Source organism: Haliotis asinina, chromosome 15 (genome assembly GCF_037392515.1).
Source record: "Haliotis asinina isolate JCU_RB_2024 chromosome 15, JCU_Hal_asi_v2, whole genome shotgun sequence".
Classification (NCBI taxonomy): Eukaryota; Metazoa; Mollusca; class Gastropoda; order Lepetellida; family Haliotidae; genus Haliotis; species Haliotis asinina.
Window position 1 is genome coordinate 48,107,934 of NC_090294.1, and position 17,835 is coordinate 48,125,768.

Here is a 17,835-nt window from a genome sequence, read left to right on the forward strand (position 1 = left end):
TTTTCACCGAGTTTCATCATTCATTGAACCTGTGACTATAACTTTTTCAACCTTACTAATTTGTTTTACAATAGATCAGTTCATGTGTAAACAACACGATAAAGAAATGGAATGTTTTGCAAAATCTAGTTGGGAAAATTGACTGAAGTAAGTGGCTGCAATTACTCGAGTGAGTCGAAACTTTTGATGGTTAGTATACGTCTTGCTATTCTTCCAACAGTCTACTGTAAGAAGGGCAGCTGAAAACAGATAAGCCTTCATTTTGATTCAGGGTTGCATTTATGGTATCAGATATATACAAATCTATGTACGTACCTAGTGTGTATCTTCGAACCAGCTACCAAGTACTGATGGTGATAGACCGCCGAGCAATTTATATCCGTCAACGATAAGGCTGACACATATATGGGCCGATGCATCATTGGATTTCGGTATCATATCAGTTTAGCTCACCTGGTCAGTGTCTGTCCCTTCAGCAGACAACGTTAGCTCACCTGGTCAAAGTCTATTTATTAAGTAGACAACTTTAGCTCACCTGGTCAGAGGATATTAAAGTATTGTCAATATGCTTCACATTTGGGGTGCCATTACACTTGCCTGTCTTTATTGGAAGTCTCGTTTATGTTATGTTATGGACTTCAACAACCCATACCGGAAACGACACGCGGGATCGGGAGGTCACACTCACTGACGTGTTTGATGCTCATGACATCAGCCACGGGATTATCTATTCCAGATGTGATTATCCTGTGGTTATACACATTGCATTGATGTTAGATCATCATACCTGCCAACCAACAAACAGATGGACCGGAAACCCACTCGCCAATATATTTCTCTATACAACATGGTCTTTATTATGCAAGGCGAGCTACTCTTTCCCTCGATATATATCTCATAATGGTAGCGTACACTGTCATTATTTACAACAACTCGGTGTACATATAGCTGAATCTGTGTATATTCAGAACGTATCTCCATGACAGTATACATTGAGCTGAATCTATGTATATTCATATTCCATGGCAGTTCCACTGTTGGTAATATAATTCTGTTTTTGTTCGGTGTTGATAGAACGGTATTCATTAGCATTGTGTTTGTGTTCAAACGCCGTCAATAAACGCTTGAAAAATTTTGTTTGTGGTCATAAATATCCACTGATAATTATGTCATCATAGTGTGGTTATGAATCCCTATTAGACAGTGCTGATAACAGATGTGCACAACATTGTGAAAAGATTCGAACAATATTAAGTATAAGTAACTATCAAATATGTAATATCCAAAAACATCGGCCACGGATGTCGAGTTATTCACGGATGTCGAGTTATGATGGAACAAGTTCGACAGTACCTGAAAGAACTTACGTTAAAAACAAGGTCAAGGGCTACTAGAACGTATAATATTATAGAGCGTCAGCTGATTATTAGAAAGATAAAACCTTATTACAGGTTTTATACATATCTGAATAGTTTTATTGATCTTTTATATTCAGATCATCGGTCTGTGATGGTCATCTGTCTAATATTTATATGTACTGTTGTAGTAACGATAAAAACGTAGTTGGTAGGTATTAAAATACTTATATTTCAGTGGTATGGGAGTCATCATTCTGACCAATCAATGTACCAAGTTTTCGTCTTCTGTTTGTTGTGCCTGAGCTTGCAAAAGAACAATCTGTGATTTGTCCTTTTGCTAAATGAGCCTTTCTGACCTGTCAGTTAAGTATAGAAAAGAACACTCGATACGGAATTTAATATATATTCTCTTTTACCTATGTTACACTAAGAAGTATCATTTTACCCAGTTACTGAAAAGATAACTGAACTCAACTATAAACCCTGCCACAGCCAAATGATAAAAACAGGGGAAAAACCAAAAACAAAACAAAACAAAGCAAAGCAAAGCAAACCATAAATAAATAAATAATTTGACACGTGGTCGAAACACTCATACATATGACAATACCAGGAGTAATACATGTAGAGGTGAAAACTAACATGTCTTCGCGCCGTCTTATTTGCTTTCGACTTCTTATAGAAAAGGTTCTGTCGCTTTGGATTCATCACTACACTTTTATAGACCGAAGTAAACGTAATGTATAGTCACCAGTGTATAGTCACCAATGTATAGTCACCAATGTATAGTCACCAATGTATAGTCACCACATAAAGGTGAATCGCGTCAAATGGGAATGATATAATACTGCACGTAGTTACTGAACGGATTTCTACCGTTGTCACGTAGATGTGTAATATGAATTGGAGACTAGGCATACATACACTAGGTATACATACCATTCGTAACAAAGAAAACACATGAAAGGAAATGCCTTCAGATTATGCTATATTTATAACGAATGAAGAGTATATCATTTTGTTATGTTTGGGTTGCGATGCTGAGTGTGGTCAGAATGTCATCAGGACATCGTATGATACAAATAATGATGTCAAGAGAGAAGGTACATACAGATTCTTGAGAGAACTTATAGGTTTCGACTTCTTCGTGGCAAAGAACTGTTCAGAGTTTGTGTATGTGTGTCAATACATGCAAGGATTCAGAGATCATTATGTATACGTGTACGTGTATTCATTTACCGGATCCATTGAATATTGGTGCAGATCTGCACGTATGGTGGTAAATGGATATACAAAAACAATACTGTGACAGGTTGAGTATTTTTGGATAAACAGGGAAGACCATGCTCCGTTATTAGCATTGCCACAGTTATGTACGGAATAATTAAACTGTCAGAAATATTGATTCACTTCAACAAAGAGTTGGAAACCGTTGACCAATGAATATTTTTGAATGTTGATGAACCTTCAAGTTTAGATTTTTACTCTACTGTAAAGTCTACTGGTGTAAATGAAAGCTTTTCCCTGCACCAAAGAGAGTAAAGAAGGTGGACAAGATCAATGGCTCTCTGTCGACTCTTCGCATATGTTTCAGTATTCGTAATACTCATGCGCTGCAGGATAATGGGAGAATCCATATGGGACCTTCCTTTACTTTCTGCACTAACATAATTCAACTTGCAGTTCAAATGCGCCTGCTCACTCTGTTTATTGCACCACCTTTTTGTATGTGATATAGATTTAATTTGCATGCTGCACAGATATATAAAAATATAATTCTTTAATTCAAACCTCTGCAATGCCCTATGGAATGAAAACATTATGATACAAAGAACATACTCAGTCATGTATGTATGTATGTATGTATGTATGTATGTATGTATGTATGTATGTATGTATGTATGTATGTATGTATGTAGTTGACCATATAAGTTGTATGTATGTATGTGCGTGCGTGCGTGCGTGCGTGCTTGCGTGCTTGTATGTAGTTGACCATAGAAGTTGTATGCCTCCTTCGAGGGTAATAAGGTACGTACGCCACGTTGTAGCAGTGATACCGATACGGTAGGTGAGTCATAACACTGCTTCAAAAAGGGGTACATCAGAACTTATTATCCGACGCAGAAGAATGAAACGTATTTATCTTCCATATTAAATATGACATGTAAACAAAATGGCGTCTCTTGGGTTTAATTTTTAAAACCAGTGATACATATTTTGACAAGCATAGAACGGCTAAAAAGGTTTATTATGTTTAGTGTGAAAAAAATTGAATGTATAAAAAGTTTAAATAAAGCAGTGAAAATAGGTGAAAGCAACGTCTATATTTTGAACTAAAAACAGATAATCGAACGGGTTTCGAACTCCGGACCTTGTATACAGTGTCCATCTATTAACACAAGAACATACTGGCATGAACTTTTCGTGTTCATCTCCTCGAGATCTTTCCAATGATATAAAATATGTCCTTGTAGCTTGCTCCCTTCTGTGTGTCAAGTTAGGTCTCGCTGGCCATTCCTAAGTTGTCCCGCCCGGCCTTCATGGCTACTGGACCAGCAGAGACGTATTATGGCCTGCCTCTGTTACGATGTACCACTTCCATATTCTCAACTGCTAGACCAAGTTTACGGTCAAAACACTCAACGCATAAACGACATTCACTTGTCATGGGAATGTGACAGTTTGTGGCACACTTCTGAAACATGGACACTGAGTCTGCTATTTTTCATTTAGTGTTGCTTCGGCAAAGCGTTACTGGCCCCTTTATTGCTATGCAATCAGTGAAATAATGTTTTAGTCCGAAAATAGTACATGTCATCGACCACTAAAACATTGTGTGATGGGAATCGGAATGTGAAATATATCATTCAGAAGAATTGTAAATGTGCATAGCATTGTCAGTGTCAATAGATAATAATTGTTTCTGTTCATGCGACTGTATTGTTTCTATTCATGCGTCTGTCAATCAAACAACAGCATGGTTTTATGCGGGTTTCACGTGCGCATCTGACCATACAATCCTCATTCCAGAACATCGATCTACGTAAATGGGATACAATGACATGTGTCAACCAAGTCAGTGAGTCAGGAACACCGGTCGTTTCGTACGACAAGCATGGTTTGCTGAAGACTAGTTATAACTCGGATTTCCCCAGATCTTTATACGGATACCTTACAGTCTTAACGAATAAAATTTGTGGGCCATTTCAGTGATTCTGGTTATTTTCTGTACCAAGAATGTGGAAAAACTACATGTAAACTACAAATATTACCTGAAAAACGTGGTAATTGTTGTAAAACTTGACTCAAGAAGGCAGTTTCCACGTCCTTCACACTGAGGAGCCTCGTGTGCGCAGTGTCATTTCCGATTCAACACAGTCAACGGAGACTATATATTATCCTTAGACCACATTTCACTAAATCCTTTTAGTTTAGTTGTTATATTTTACACTAAAAAACAGACCATTGTAAGTTGTCGTAGCTTTCAACAGAATCATTGTTTTCGTCGTGAAGTGTAATGATGGAGAGGACATACACTAAGACGTGCGTGCGAATTATGATTCATATAGGCAAACTATGAAATGTCTACATATTACATTCCTGTTATACATTCGCAGATCGCTTCTTTTCATTAAGTTTCAAGATGCATGCAAGTATGATTATAAACTAATTAGGATTATGAGACCAAGTATAAAGACGTATATTGACAAGTGTCTACATACTGGTGAGTGAACGTTACAAACCAAGTAAATTTAGCAAGTGAAGACATTTATTTACATATAATATTTTCACTTCGATCCCGACCTCGCTTAGGTTATGTTACAGGTTGTGTCATGCAAACTCCGTTTGGTAATGATTCAAATACATATTTATGTAGTTTTGATTTTCTAACTTGATGAGAACAAATCATAATCTCAATAATTCTGACGGACTTTAGCCCGTGACTTCACGATTTTCAAATATGGCGGCGCCCTGTATGAGGATGAATGCTATTTAAGTTTGTTTTCACCGACTTAAAAATCAAAATTACGTTCTGCTGGTAGTAAAATATGTATTTTATTGATGGACATTAGGATTTTACATGGCATTGCTTATAACATAGCAATTTCACTCTTGGAAGAGGTCAATATAAGGAGTCAATATAATATTACTTACGATAATATTGTCACTTCGACCACAGCCTCTTTTCCGAGGAAGAAAGCGATATGTCCATGCAAAATCCTTTTGGTCAGCAATGTGCAGTAAGCAGTCCTGATTTTATAAACTCGATGAAACTTGAACTCCATTTTCTATCCTGGAAGCGTGATAGGGGGCGAACCCTATATAGTATATACCACAGGCTTCCACAATGCTCACTTCGCACACACTAGCAACCAATTTAAGCACAAACTACGGAGTCTGGTGGAAATCTGTGCATAGTGATACCATCACCCGACTTCAAGGAACAATTGACCGCAACACAACAATTCGGCATGTCTCAAGTGACGTCGAGAAATCAGCAAACTGACGAGCTTACTACACATTTTCTATACATTTAACTGGAAACCGCTCCTTCTATGACGTCACTGTAGGGCTCGGTTCTAAGACAATTCCCACCCGGACAATTGCCACCCGGACAAGTCCCACCTAGGGCAATTCCCACCTAGGACAATTCCCGCCCAGACAAGTCCCACCCCAAAATAAAAGTAACATGAAGAACATAGTTCAGTTTCAACATTTATTTATTTTGACATATGTGCCATATAACAATATTCCATATAAAACAAACATGAACTATTAACTTCTTCTTGACGTACTGATATTATGTTTGCCATGTTTGCCATGTTTGCCATGATATTGCCATGTTTACATGTAGCGTGACCTCAAGTTCTCTACATTCTAATATTATGGGCAACGCTTCGTAATAAATCTATACACCGTCTGTTGGGGTCGTCTATGGCGATTGACTGCAGGCGCTGCTGGCAGTCGCGATGCTGTTTCCTCGATCGGGCAATGTTCAATGTTATTTTAATAAATAGGTCTTCTATTGGCACCATCTCAGAATATGTATATTGTAGTAAATTAGCACCCAAGCTCAAATAAACTGGTTTTATTAACATTTGATCTTAAAATTTCATGTTTTATCAAAGTGAGTATTGCAGAAAGTAAACACTTCGTGTGGTATGGTGGGGATTATAGTGAAAATAACAGGGTGGGAATTGTCCTAGGTGGAAATTGTCCTAGGTGGGAATTGTTCAGGTGGCATTTGTCCGGGTGGTAATTGTCCTGCTCCCGTAGGGCTGTGGCGACAGAGTTACGTAACCTATCTGCGGTTTCGTTTGCGGGCGAGAGAGAAGCAGACGGCTTTTTAGCAACTTTTAAGATCTTGGTATTAATTAACCACACGTTGTTTTTTTAAAAGTAATGGTGTTTTGTTTATGACTAACCAGAAATCTTTCATATGCAGTGATGAAATGAGTACAAAAAATGAGTTTAGTGGTCCTTTAACGAATATAATTTGTGGGCTATTTCAGCATTTTGTGGTTAATTTTGCACCAAGAATTTGGAATAAAAACTACTTGTTAACTACAAATATTACCTGCAAAAACGTAGTAATTGTTGTAAAACTTGACTCAAGAAGGCAGTTTTCACGTCCTTCACACTGAGGAGCTTCGTGTGCGCAGAGTGTCATTTCCGATTCAACACAGTCAACGGAGACTGTTTATTTTCCTTAGACCATATTTCACTAAATCCTTTTAGTTTAGTTGTTATATTTTACACTAAAAAAACAGACCATTGTAAGTTGTCGTAGCTTTCAACAGAATCACTGTTTTCGTCGTGAAGTGTAATGATGGAGACGACATACACTAAGGCGTGCGTGCGAATTATGGAGACTATTTATTATCCTTAGACCACATTTCACTGAATCCTTTTAATTTAGTTGTTATATTTTACAGAAAAAAAACAGATCATTGCAAAAATAAAAACACAATGAAATAATATGAAAAGTGGCCCTGAGACTTTTTGGAATCTGTGAAAATCTAGACTTTCACTTCCCATTTTCCAGACTTCCTGGGCTTTCTTGGACTTATTTGCTGCAGGTTCTGTACGACAGACCACTTCTGCTGACGATATATGATTTCATCGTTGATTCTGTAGGATTTGCAGATGAAGTGTCTACAGCTGCGTCTACAGAGCTACTGACTAGCTTAGGATCACTCAGCTTTAACTAATTACTTTCACGGTATTTGGCCAGCAGAATCGAGACAAACAAACCTATATATGTGAAACTGTGAGTAGAAGGCTAATATTGATTCAGAGTATATTGTATGATCTAATTTGGTGTTAATCTGATACAAAAAATACACTGGAATATATACAGTGGACCCTGGTTATAATGCCAATGGTTATAATGCCACCTTGGATATAATGCACTGTTTTGACAGAACGGATTTCCTTCCTATATAATACGCTGGTTATAATACCAAACTGGATATAATGCCATGTGAATGCTTTTCGGAACAAATTTTTCCTGGTTTAAGGCTCAGTACAGGAGATATCAGCTCAATTACCTTGTTGTTGATTGCATAGTACCTCAAAATTATACAGATAATCTACAACAGGGATAGGTCACTCGCTTGCTTTCTTTACCATTTGTACTAATTAACGTATACCTCTTCATGCTCCAACGCACACAGTGACTTGGTTCGTTCCCAGTGCAACTTCATCTGTGTTTAACCAGGGAGCCTATATAGAGAGGGGAGTGGAAACTCCTCGAAAAACCGCTGAACGTATGTCTCGCTTTGTCACGTGACCAGTGGAGACAATATGGCGGCAGCTTAGTATTAAAGATTGAGCTCGGTTCATTTTCAACAGCTGATTACATTCGCTGAGTGTTGTGACAACTCGGATCCTACACGTAGAACATAAGTCACCTGTTCTGTTACTTCAGTTCTAGTCACATATTTGTAATTAGTGTCAGTATAAGAAAGTATGTTTGTAGTAAAGTTTCAAGTCGGCATCTTGTAACTCTCTGGCTTCAATTATCGGTACACAGCGAAGATAGACTGAGTTTCGTCAATAAAAGCTTCTTTCACACATTCCTTTATGTTTTAGCAGGAAATTATACCTTTAGTTGAAAGGTATCTGCAAGCAATAGTGATAGTTTTGTGACTTAAAAACATGTTGGGGTTTAATTGGGGGGTGTGAAAAATGTGGCAGATCGCCGATCTGATCTGATGCGCCATTGAAATACTACACGCCGTTGTTTGAAGTGTGTCTAGATATTGCTCAACACCGTCTTTCACATACACCTTTAATTTTTATGAGGGGAATTTACCATCAGGCGAAAGGTGTTTGCTGGTAACAGTGATAGTTTCATAATCTAAAATAAATTGTTAGGGCGTACTTGAGGTGTGTGAAATATGTGCCATCTCGCCGACCTGATCCGATCCGCCATTGAAATATTGCACGGCGTTGTTTGAGTGCTTTTGTTTCAGCTTCAAAAACTTCATTCACATACACCTTTAATTTCCATTAGGGGAACATACCATCTAGTGAAAGGTGTTTGGAAGTAATAGTGCTAATGTTATAATTTAAAAAAAATCGGTAGGGTGTTTTTGAGGTGTTGAAAAATGTGCCATCTCGCGGATCTGTTCTGATCCGCCATTGAAATAGTATAACTTTGAGTGTTTCTAGTTATTGCTCCAAAACCTCTTTCACATGCACCTTAAATATTTATGAGGGGAATATACAATGACCCGAAAGGCGTTTGCAGGTAATATTTATAATTTGATAATCTAAACATATTGTTAGGATTTATTTGAGGTGTGTGAAAAACGTGTAATCTCGCTGATCTGTTCTGATCCGCCATTGAAATACTACACAGCATTTTTTGAGTGTTTCTAGTTATTGCTCAAAAAACTTCTTTCACACACACCTTTAATTTCTGTTAGGGAAAAAAGTTCCATCTGGTGAGAGGTGTTTGGAAGTAATAGTGATGATTTTATGAATTAAAAAAATAATTGGTAGGGTGTATACATTCACAAGTATTTCATGTGTGTGAAAAATATGACATATCGTTGATCTGATCTGATCACTCATTACTACAAGCCAATGTTTGAATGTGTTTAGTCGTCCTAAAATTCATTTCTTTCAAATACACCTCTAAGTATTGAGGGGAATATTCTATCTGGTGAAAGTGTGAGGTATGACATATCTGATCTGTTCTAATCTGCCATGGATGCCTTTGAAGTTGAATGTTTTAGTTCTGAAACTATTGTTGATATTTGACAAAACTGCAAAGGACTTTTTAACGCTTTGTGATGGTTTTAAACTTTCTGTTTTTTTAGGGGAGAGTGACTGTGTCAGTTTACATTCTGTCAGTATCCATGCAATTGCGCACATGCAGGAAGACATCTGGTCATCTTCATTAACTGCCCTCTTAAAAAAAATAATTTCGACTTTGCCACGACCGTCCATTTGTCCATTATAGACTGAGTGTCTGTAAGAATGAGAGTGACTGAATCTACAACTCATTAACATGTGCTTAACTTTCCAAACTGTATTCCTGAAGGAAAAAGAAATAAAAATGTGTTCCTCCCTCGTCACATTTTTTCTATCAAAAATTAAAAATCAAAGTCTTACTCGTCACTTTTGAAAAGAATGTGCCTGAGAAACATATTTTTATGCAGCCTAAGCATTCCACACAAACAGAAAACCACTGAAACATAATGAGACATTTTAATTGTGTAACAGGTCATTTCAAATACATATAATAACATAATAACCTTTAGTTTGCCATTTGGCCATCAGGGCTTGCTGCCACTTGCAGTCTTTAAAGTCTGCATACCCATTTTGTTGAAATCAAACCAATAAAAACAAAATAGTCTTCATTGTAGAGAGTTTCACAGTCCTTACAAAATCCATTAGTGAAGTGTATGGAGCACAGAGAAGTTTACATTAGTTATAGACTGCTGACATTCCTATGCGGCACTGAATATATAATACTATGAAGTGAAACTGGAAGTTATCCTGAACATTAATACAAATTATGGGCACGATGCTAGTTGAAAAGAAATGAGATCTAATTGATAGAAGATCACATGGGCCTGCAGATAACTGAAACTGTTGGCCTGATACATTAACAACCGACGCTGGGCCTCTGGGCTGGCGATCGTTTCGAACGCTGTATCAAAATTGTCACATAAACAGAGAGTCTTTGAACAAGGCAATGTGTAAACACATTCTCAAGTCCTCTCATTAATCCACACATGCATCATTCGGCGACAGGAAGTGTAACCAGCTTGTTGTGACAACATTCAGGGGAGCCTACTCCAATTTACCGAGTATTACTCCGGGAGATGCCGATAGTTTCTGACAGTAAACTGGTTGAAATACTGTTAAGCGCAGCCGATTTGCGCTGAGAACAAACCAAGTCGACGTGTGCAGTGGAGCATGACGAGGCACACGTTAATTAGTACAAATGGTAAGGAAAGCTAGCGAGTGACCAATCCCTGTTATAGAGTATCCCTGGTTTAACAGAACTTCAGCCAGTTTATTGCATCTGTCAGAATTGTACAATGAATGAATGAATGAATGAATGGATAAATGAATTATAGCAAGAATTAAGAGTAAGAATTATGTGAATGAAAGAAGTAAAGAAAAAGAATAAAAGAAAGATGTACATACGTGAATGAATGAAAGAATAAATGATACACAGCGGCCTTCCCTCCCAAAACATGTTAAAGAACGCAAAAGTATCGCGAGAACACGTGTTAACATCAGCTGTCCTTTTTGTTTACATTAATAATTAATTCAGATATCTCATTGCATACGGGGAATGGAATGGACATTAACAAAAATGTTAACGGACACTGTCACTGAATACTGAACACTGAATATCCCCATGCTTACACGTTTTCTAATATATTAGTCCCCTGGTGGCGAGCCGTCGCACATTTCATTTCAGCCACATTGGGCGTTATCTACATTGTGTTTCGCATAGTGAGGAAGATCGCGGAGCGTTTAGCCATCTCCATCCCTTACTCAGGGCTCGGTGGGGTTCAGAACGTCAACTTTGGTACTGTCTCTGGTGTGGCCCTACCCAATCTGTGGTTGGTCGAGTTGAACTCGGTACGCAATGTGTCCATCCCTGGCATTTGCCGGCTGATGATAGCCCAGACACAGAAACCACACGTAAGTGTCGTCCTTCATGATGTGACCACAGGTAACTGTCGACCTTGATGCTGTGAGGACAGGTGAGTGTCAACCTTGATGATGTAGCCATAGGTAGGCCCTCGATGCTGCGACCTCATGTAAGTCTGTCGACCTTGACGATCCGACAAATGGTAGGTCTGTTGACCATGTTTGTTTTGACGACAGGTAGGTCTGTCGCCCTTGATGCTATGACGATAGGTACGTCTGTCGGCCATGAAACCGTGGCCATGGTCGGTCTGTTGCCTTTTTCAAAGTACTAAGGTGATCGTAAGTCACTAAGGTAACCTTGGTGCAATGTTATAGAATTGCTACCGGTGCGTCAGTCAACACAGATGAAATGACAAAAGGTGGGTCTGTTTATTCTGTCGCAGTTGACACATATAAATCAGTCCCTTGCACACAGCGATGATCTTTCATATATATTCAATGTACGTATACTTGATCAGTATTTGACATGACTTTCCAAAACGATTACATTTTAACTCCTACACAAGTTAAAATGATTTAAAACTATAGTATAAGTTCAGACTAGCACATTGTTTTAAGAAAATAGAAATACTACCATCTTAGACATTTGACATCCCATGAAAATATATTTACTGAATGATTGATTGGTTGACTGGTTGGCTGGTTGGTTGACTCGTTTGCTGGTTGGTTTGTTGTTTAACCTCGCCCTCGGCATTGCTGTAAACAATCGAGTCTTGACCTGACAATCCAGTGATCTTTACGGTTCGGTACAATATTAAATATGTTACTAAAATCTGTGTGTCCTGCCAGTCTATTTATTCATTTATCTCTGTTGTAACACTAGAACCATATATCAGTAGAGGCCATTTCTGGTTTGGATTTCCACTTACAGTGGACTCTGCCCAGTGTGCATAGCATGTATATGTCCTTGCTGCAAGAAGTGAACAAAACAAGGTGACAGTGTAATTCGGAATCTTCTCAGTAATCCTGCAATCAAAGGAAGAGGACATGCCTGTTTCCATGACAACACGTGTCCAGGTGCGTATAGTGAGTAAGGTAGTTAAGTTTCATGTACGTGTAGCAAAACTCCAGCAATATGACGACGGGGAACACCAGAAATGGGGTTCACACAAAGCATCCATGTTGGCCATCGCTTTAACCGGTCAGCCACCCTGCTGCCCCAGGACCCTAACTCTCGACACGCTGCCTTACGAATTCTTAACATCCGTAGCCAATGTATTACGAATTTGCGTAAGAAGATCATTGCGTTACGAAAGTTTCGAGAATACCTAACCATTTGCGTAAAACGATGTGTGACAGGATCCGCTCACCTTCGCGTGAAAATTGTGTATTTCATAGTACAAAGACACATGCTAATGACATAGTCTTTGGCAGAGATTTCTTTTTGATGGGAAAATGGCTTTGTTGCATTTATCAAAACCCGGAGACGGTGAGATGTAAAGCGGACGTTTCACGAGAGTTCCCGTTACGTATTTTACCGAATTATAGCACCATGACTCGTACTATTTTCCTGTCCACTATATATAAATTAAATAAACGACGATAATGATTGAACATGCGTAATTTACATCCTCGTGGTTACGGTATTACAATATTTGTTCCCTGGTATATTTATTACCAATTTAAATGATGTCATTGAGTTATCGTACTGTTTCACGCTACTTTTAGCGATACCCTATCATTATCGCGGCTGGGGGATAGGAGACATTGCGAGATACATATTGTAGCTATGTGTGGATTCGAACCTGGTATATGCCCACCCTATAGGGAGGAGAAACTAGTGCCTCATATCTTGTCCAGTATGTGATCGAAGACCCATGTAAGTACATGCGTGCTTCCGTGCGTATGTTTTTGTTATAGTGAGAGTAGACACTGCTGTCTGCCGATACATGATGTCTGAAAACAAATACCACTGGATCCTATTTATAAAACAATTGTTTTTACAGGGACTTTAAAAATGTCTCATCAGGTGGCAGGAGGACATGGTGGAGGAAGATACATAGGCGTCTGTTGACCAACATCCTCGATTTCTCCTGGGTATGTGTTCCGGTAAGTCTCCACTTTACCCTGGATCTACTTGTCGGTCCGATAACTTTATTACCTCCCTTTGCTGTGGTTCCGCCTTCTGAAAATAGCCAATCAGCTAAGCCACCGTCACAACCGAGTTCGTCAGTGTCAAAAATGACAGCGGTCGAAGCCGCAGTCCGACTCAGATTTTCGGGAAATCATACAGACAAATTGATTGGTCCGAAACTTTAAACAAAAAGTATGCAAGAACGCCTTCTACCTCCTTCAGAGAACCTTTGGTTTGTGTTGCCAAGTTTAATAGGTTAATAATTTAATAAGCGAAAGAGAGTTGTAATTGGTTCGCTCGACTTCTCAGCGCAGTCACATGATTGGATAAAACGTCAGACAGTGAAGTAATAAATTTATCGGGCTGAGCCGTAGATGCATCCAGGGTAGAGTGGAGATTCATCGGAACGTATACCCTGGAGATATCGAGGATGGTTGACCAAATGACCAGTGATAGCTACTCGAGTAAGGAAGAAGTTCTAAATGAACGCGAACACATGACAACGTAGAGGAGGACATCACCTTGGTTTGAGAAAGTTCCCATTTTACCCGGTCAAAGGCAAACACGTAGGGTTGGTATTTTCGAAAGATGCCAGAAACGTTACTGACAATGTAGATACATTGTACTGATAATTGGAACAACAGGTCATTGATACCTAAATCCATGAGGAGGCCAGTTGTATAAAAAGCGACTAAGTGCATATTCTATGGCTAAATGATGATCAGTCGTAATGAGTTTTTTTCATAAACTTACAAGCGAGGCACAGTATACTCTGGTTATAATGCCAGAGAACATAAAGAGAACATATCCAGGGTGCCTTTGTAACCTGGTAGGATAGTTCGAGGTCCTATGCAATCATCAAGGTGATTGAGCTGATGTCTCTTGTACTGCGCCTTAAACCAGGAAAATATAACAATTTGTTCCAAAAACCATTCATGTGTCATTATATCCAGTTTGGTATTATAATCAGCGTATTATATAGGCCGGAAAAACCGTTCTGGCAAAACAGTGCATTATATCCAGGGTGGCATTATAACCATGGACATTATAACCAGGGTCCACTGTATATATTCCGGTGTGTGTTTTTATCAGATTAAACACAAACAAAAACACAAAATTAGATCATACAATATACTCTGAACCATTATTTGCCTTCATATTATTTTGTTGTGTTTTCTTTTTTAACGATCTTTTTTTTCTATAAAATATAATAGCACCCTGTTTTTTCTGTAAAATATAATAACTTCAGAGACTAGTTATTAGCCTACAGAAGAATCAAATTTAAAGGATTTGGTGAAATATGGTCTAAGGATAATAAACAGTCTCCATTAAATGTGATAAATTGGAAATGACACTCTGCGCATACGAGGCTCCTCAGTGTGAAGGACGTGGAAACTGCCTTCTTGAGTCAAGTTTTACAATTACCACGTTTTTACAGATAATATTTGTATTTGTAACAAGTAGGTTTTCCACATTCTTGGTACAGAAAATAACCAAAATCACTCAAATGGCCCACAAATTTTATTCGTTAAGACCGTAAGGTATCCGTATAAAGATCTTCAGCAAATCCGAGTTATAACTAGTCTTCAGCAAACCATGCTTGTCGTACGAAACGACCGGTGGTCCTGACTCACTGACTTGGTTGACTTATGTCATTGTATCCCATTTACGTAGATGGATGTTCTGGAATGAAGATTGTATGGTCAGATGCGCACGTGAAACCATAAAACCATGCTGTTGTTTGATTGACAGTCGCATGAATAGAAGCAATATCTATTGGCACAGACAATGCTATGCACATTTCCAGTTCTTCTGAATGATATATTTCACATTCCGATTCCCATCACACAATGTTTTAGTGGTCGATGAATAGTAATCACTATTACCAACCTATATTTTATTTTCGGACTAAAATATCATTTTACCGATTCATAGCAATAAAGGGGCTTTGTCCAAATAACACTAAATGAAAAAAATCGATCAACACTGTGTCCTAGTTTCAGAGAGCTTGCAAACTGTCACATTCCCATGACAAATGAATGTCCATTCTTGGTCTATCAGTTGAGAATATAGAAGTGGTACGTCGTAACAGTGTCAGGTCATAATGATCCTCTGCTGATCCAGTAGCCATGGCTTCCTGTTACATGTGTTTCCTTCAAGTCCGTGAAGATTCGAGTTACAAACAGTCTTCACCTACCATTGCTTGCCTGTTCCTTGGAGACTCGGTTTACCATTCATCAACCTGTGCATGTCTAACCCGAGACGATCCGGGTTACAAATGGTCATCAGCAATCCATGCTTTAGCCTGATGTACAGACCTTGAAGCAAATATATCCAAGAAAGCCCATGCAAGTCAAGAAAATGTGGCAAAATACGATAATGAAGAAAGTCTCAGGGCTTCATTTCATTATATATTTTTTTTTTCACTATGAACTTTTTCAGTAAAATATGTTCATTTCAGAGACTAGTTGTTAGTCTACCCATGCTTGTCTCCCAAGTGAAGATCCGGATTACATATGGTCTTCAGTAACCCATGCTTGGCGATACCAGGAAGGCCCATTAAAACCGTCTCCGCAACCCACTTGAAGCTAGGTGTCCTCAATTGGTGTGACCTACAAACTGCCATAGGCTAGATAATCGGGGACGGAAGGTGGGCCAGTGGCGTGACACCAGGTTCCAGACGGGGTCTTACACCTAGCTCACAGAGGACAATGTCTTTGGTAACGTAACCTGTGGTAGGCAACATATCCTCAACAGGTTATCATGTGGTTGTTCCATCCGTTTAAAAAGTCTGGACAGAAATTTTGTTTGCAAAAATAACAATGTACAATCAAATCGTACGCAGTTTCCGAAGAACCCGATTACTCCTCTTTACAGCTCTCACTATCATTTTATATTAAGTAAAAGATTGGGAGACACAGCCATGAAGTATGAGTCAGCATAAATGTGAACATGAGTCTTCCCATGCGAAAGCGTTGGCTCGTCACGCCGAAGACCCGGGTTCGATTCCCCGCTTGGGTACAATGTGTAAAGCCCATTTCCCTGCCCTGATATTGCTGGAATATTGCAGAAAGCGCCGTAAGACAATACTCACTTATGAATCATTATCAAATCGTGATGACACTAGGTGTCGCCCCCTCCACGGCACCCGTTACAAACACATGCAAAGCAAGTCAACTCTTGCTGCTTATTATTTTATTCATTCAAAGTGTTTGATAACGGTTCTAAATGAACATGAAGGTGCTGTATAATTCAAGTAGATTGACATGAAAAGTGCTAAATAATTCATTAACAGATGGTCGTAAAGGATGGTTTTTAATTCCAGTGATCATTAGCAGATGAAAAGGACTATTACAGTAGGATACAACCGTTGTTTTCTTCACCGTGTTTATATGTGTATCAGGGCTGAAAATAAATAATACATCATTCTAAAGTGCTCTCGGAAAAAGAAAAGAGAAGAATAACTGTTTTTATCCATATTCAACATTCGGACTGAGAGATATCATCTAAGACATGAAAATGTATGTATGTATGTATGTATGTATGTATGTATGTATGTATGTATGTATGTATGTATGTATGTATGTATGTATGTATGTATGTATGTATGTATGTATGTATGTATGTATGTATGTATGTATTTCGTGCAAGGTCAGGACAGTTCGTCGTCATACCTGACGGTCCTACATAATTGCCATGTATAGTCTGCACTATTGCTTTCAGCGGCTATACTTCTCGATTTTGCCCGTTTTTGCGAGTAAACATGCATGCCTGGATATTCTTTAACACATCCCTTAAATGCTGAGGTAGACAGAAGTGGGTTATGTCGACACATGCTATTGGCAGTAAATTTTAGGGATGCAGAGTAACAACCAAAACAACAGATTGTTTTTCTATTTGCGTCAGTACTTTAGTGTGGATTTTCATAACAATGTACGGACATGGAGTAATTTAATCAGCACTGAACAGTAATCGCATCATACCATGCAAAGATTTACTCAAGCAATTATAGCAGCATGTGCGTAAATAACATGGACACAAAATAAATGTATTCCAGCTAAAGAGGCAGAACCATCAAATATCAAGTCATATGGTATTATCCATGTACATAATAACATATTATTTCACATTAATATATTCTACGAACTCACTGTTACCCATCACCAGTAATATACACGCTTAATATTCTAACTCAAATATCGAACCAACAGATAGTGA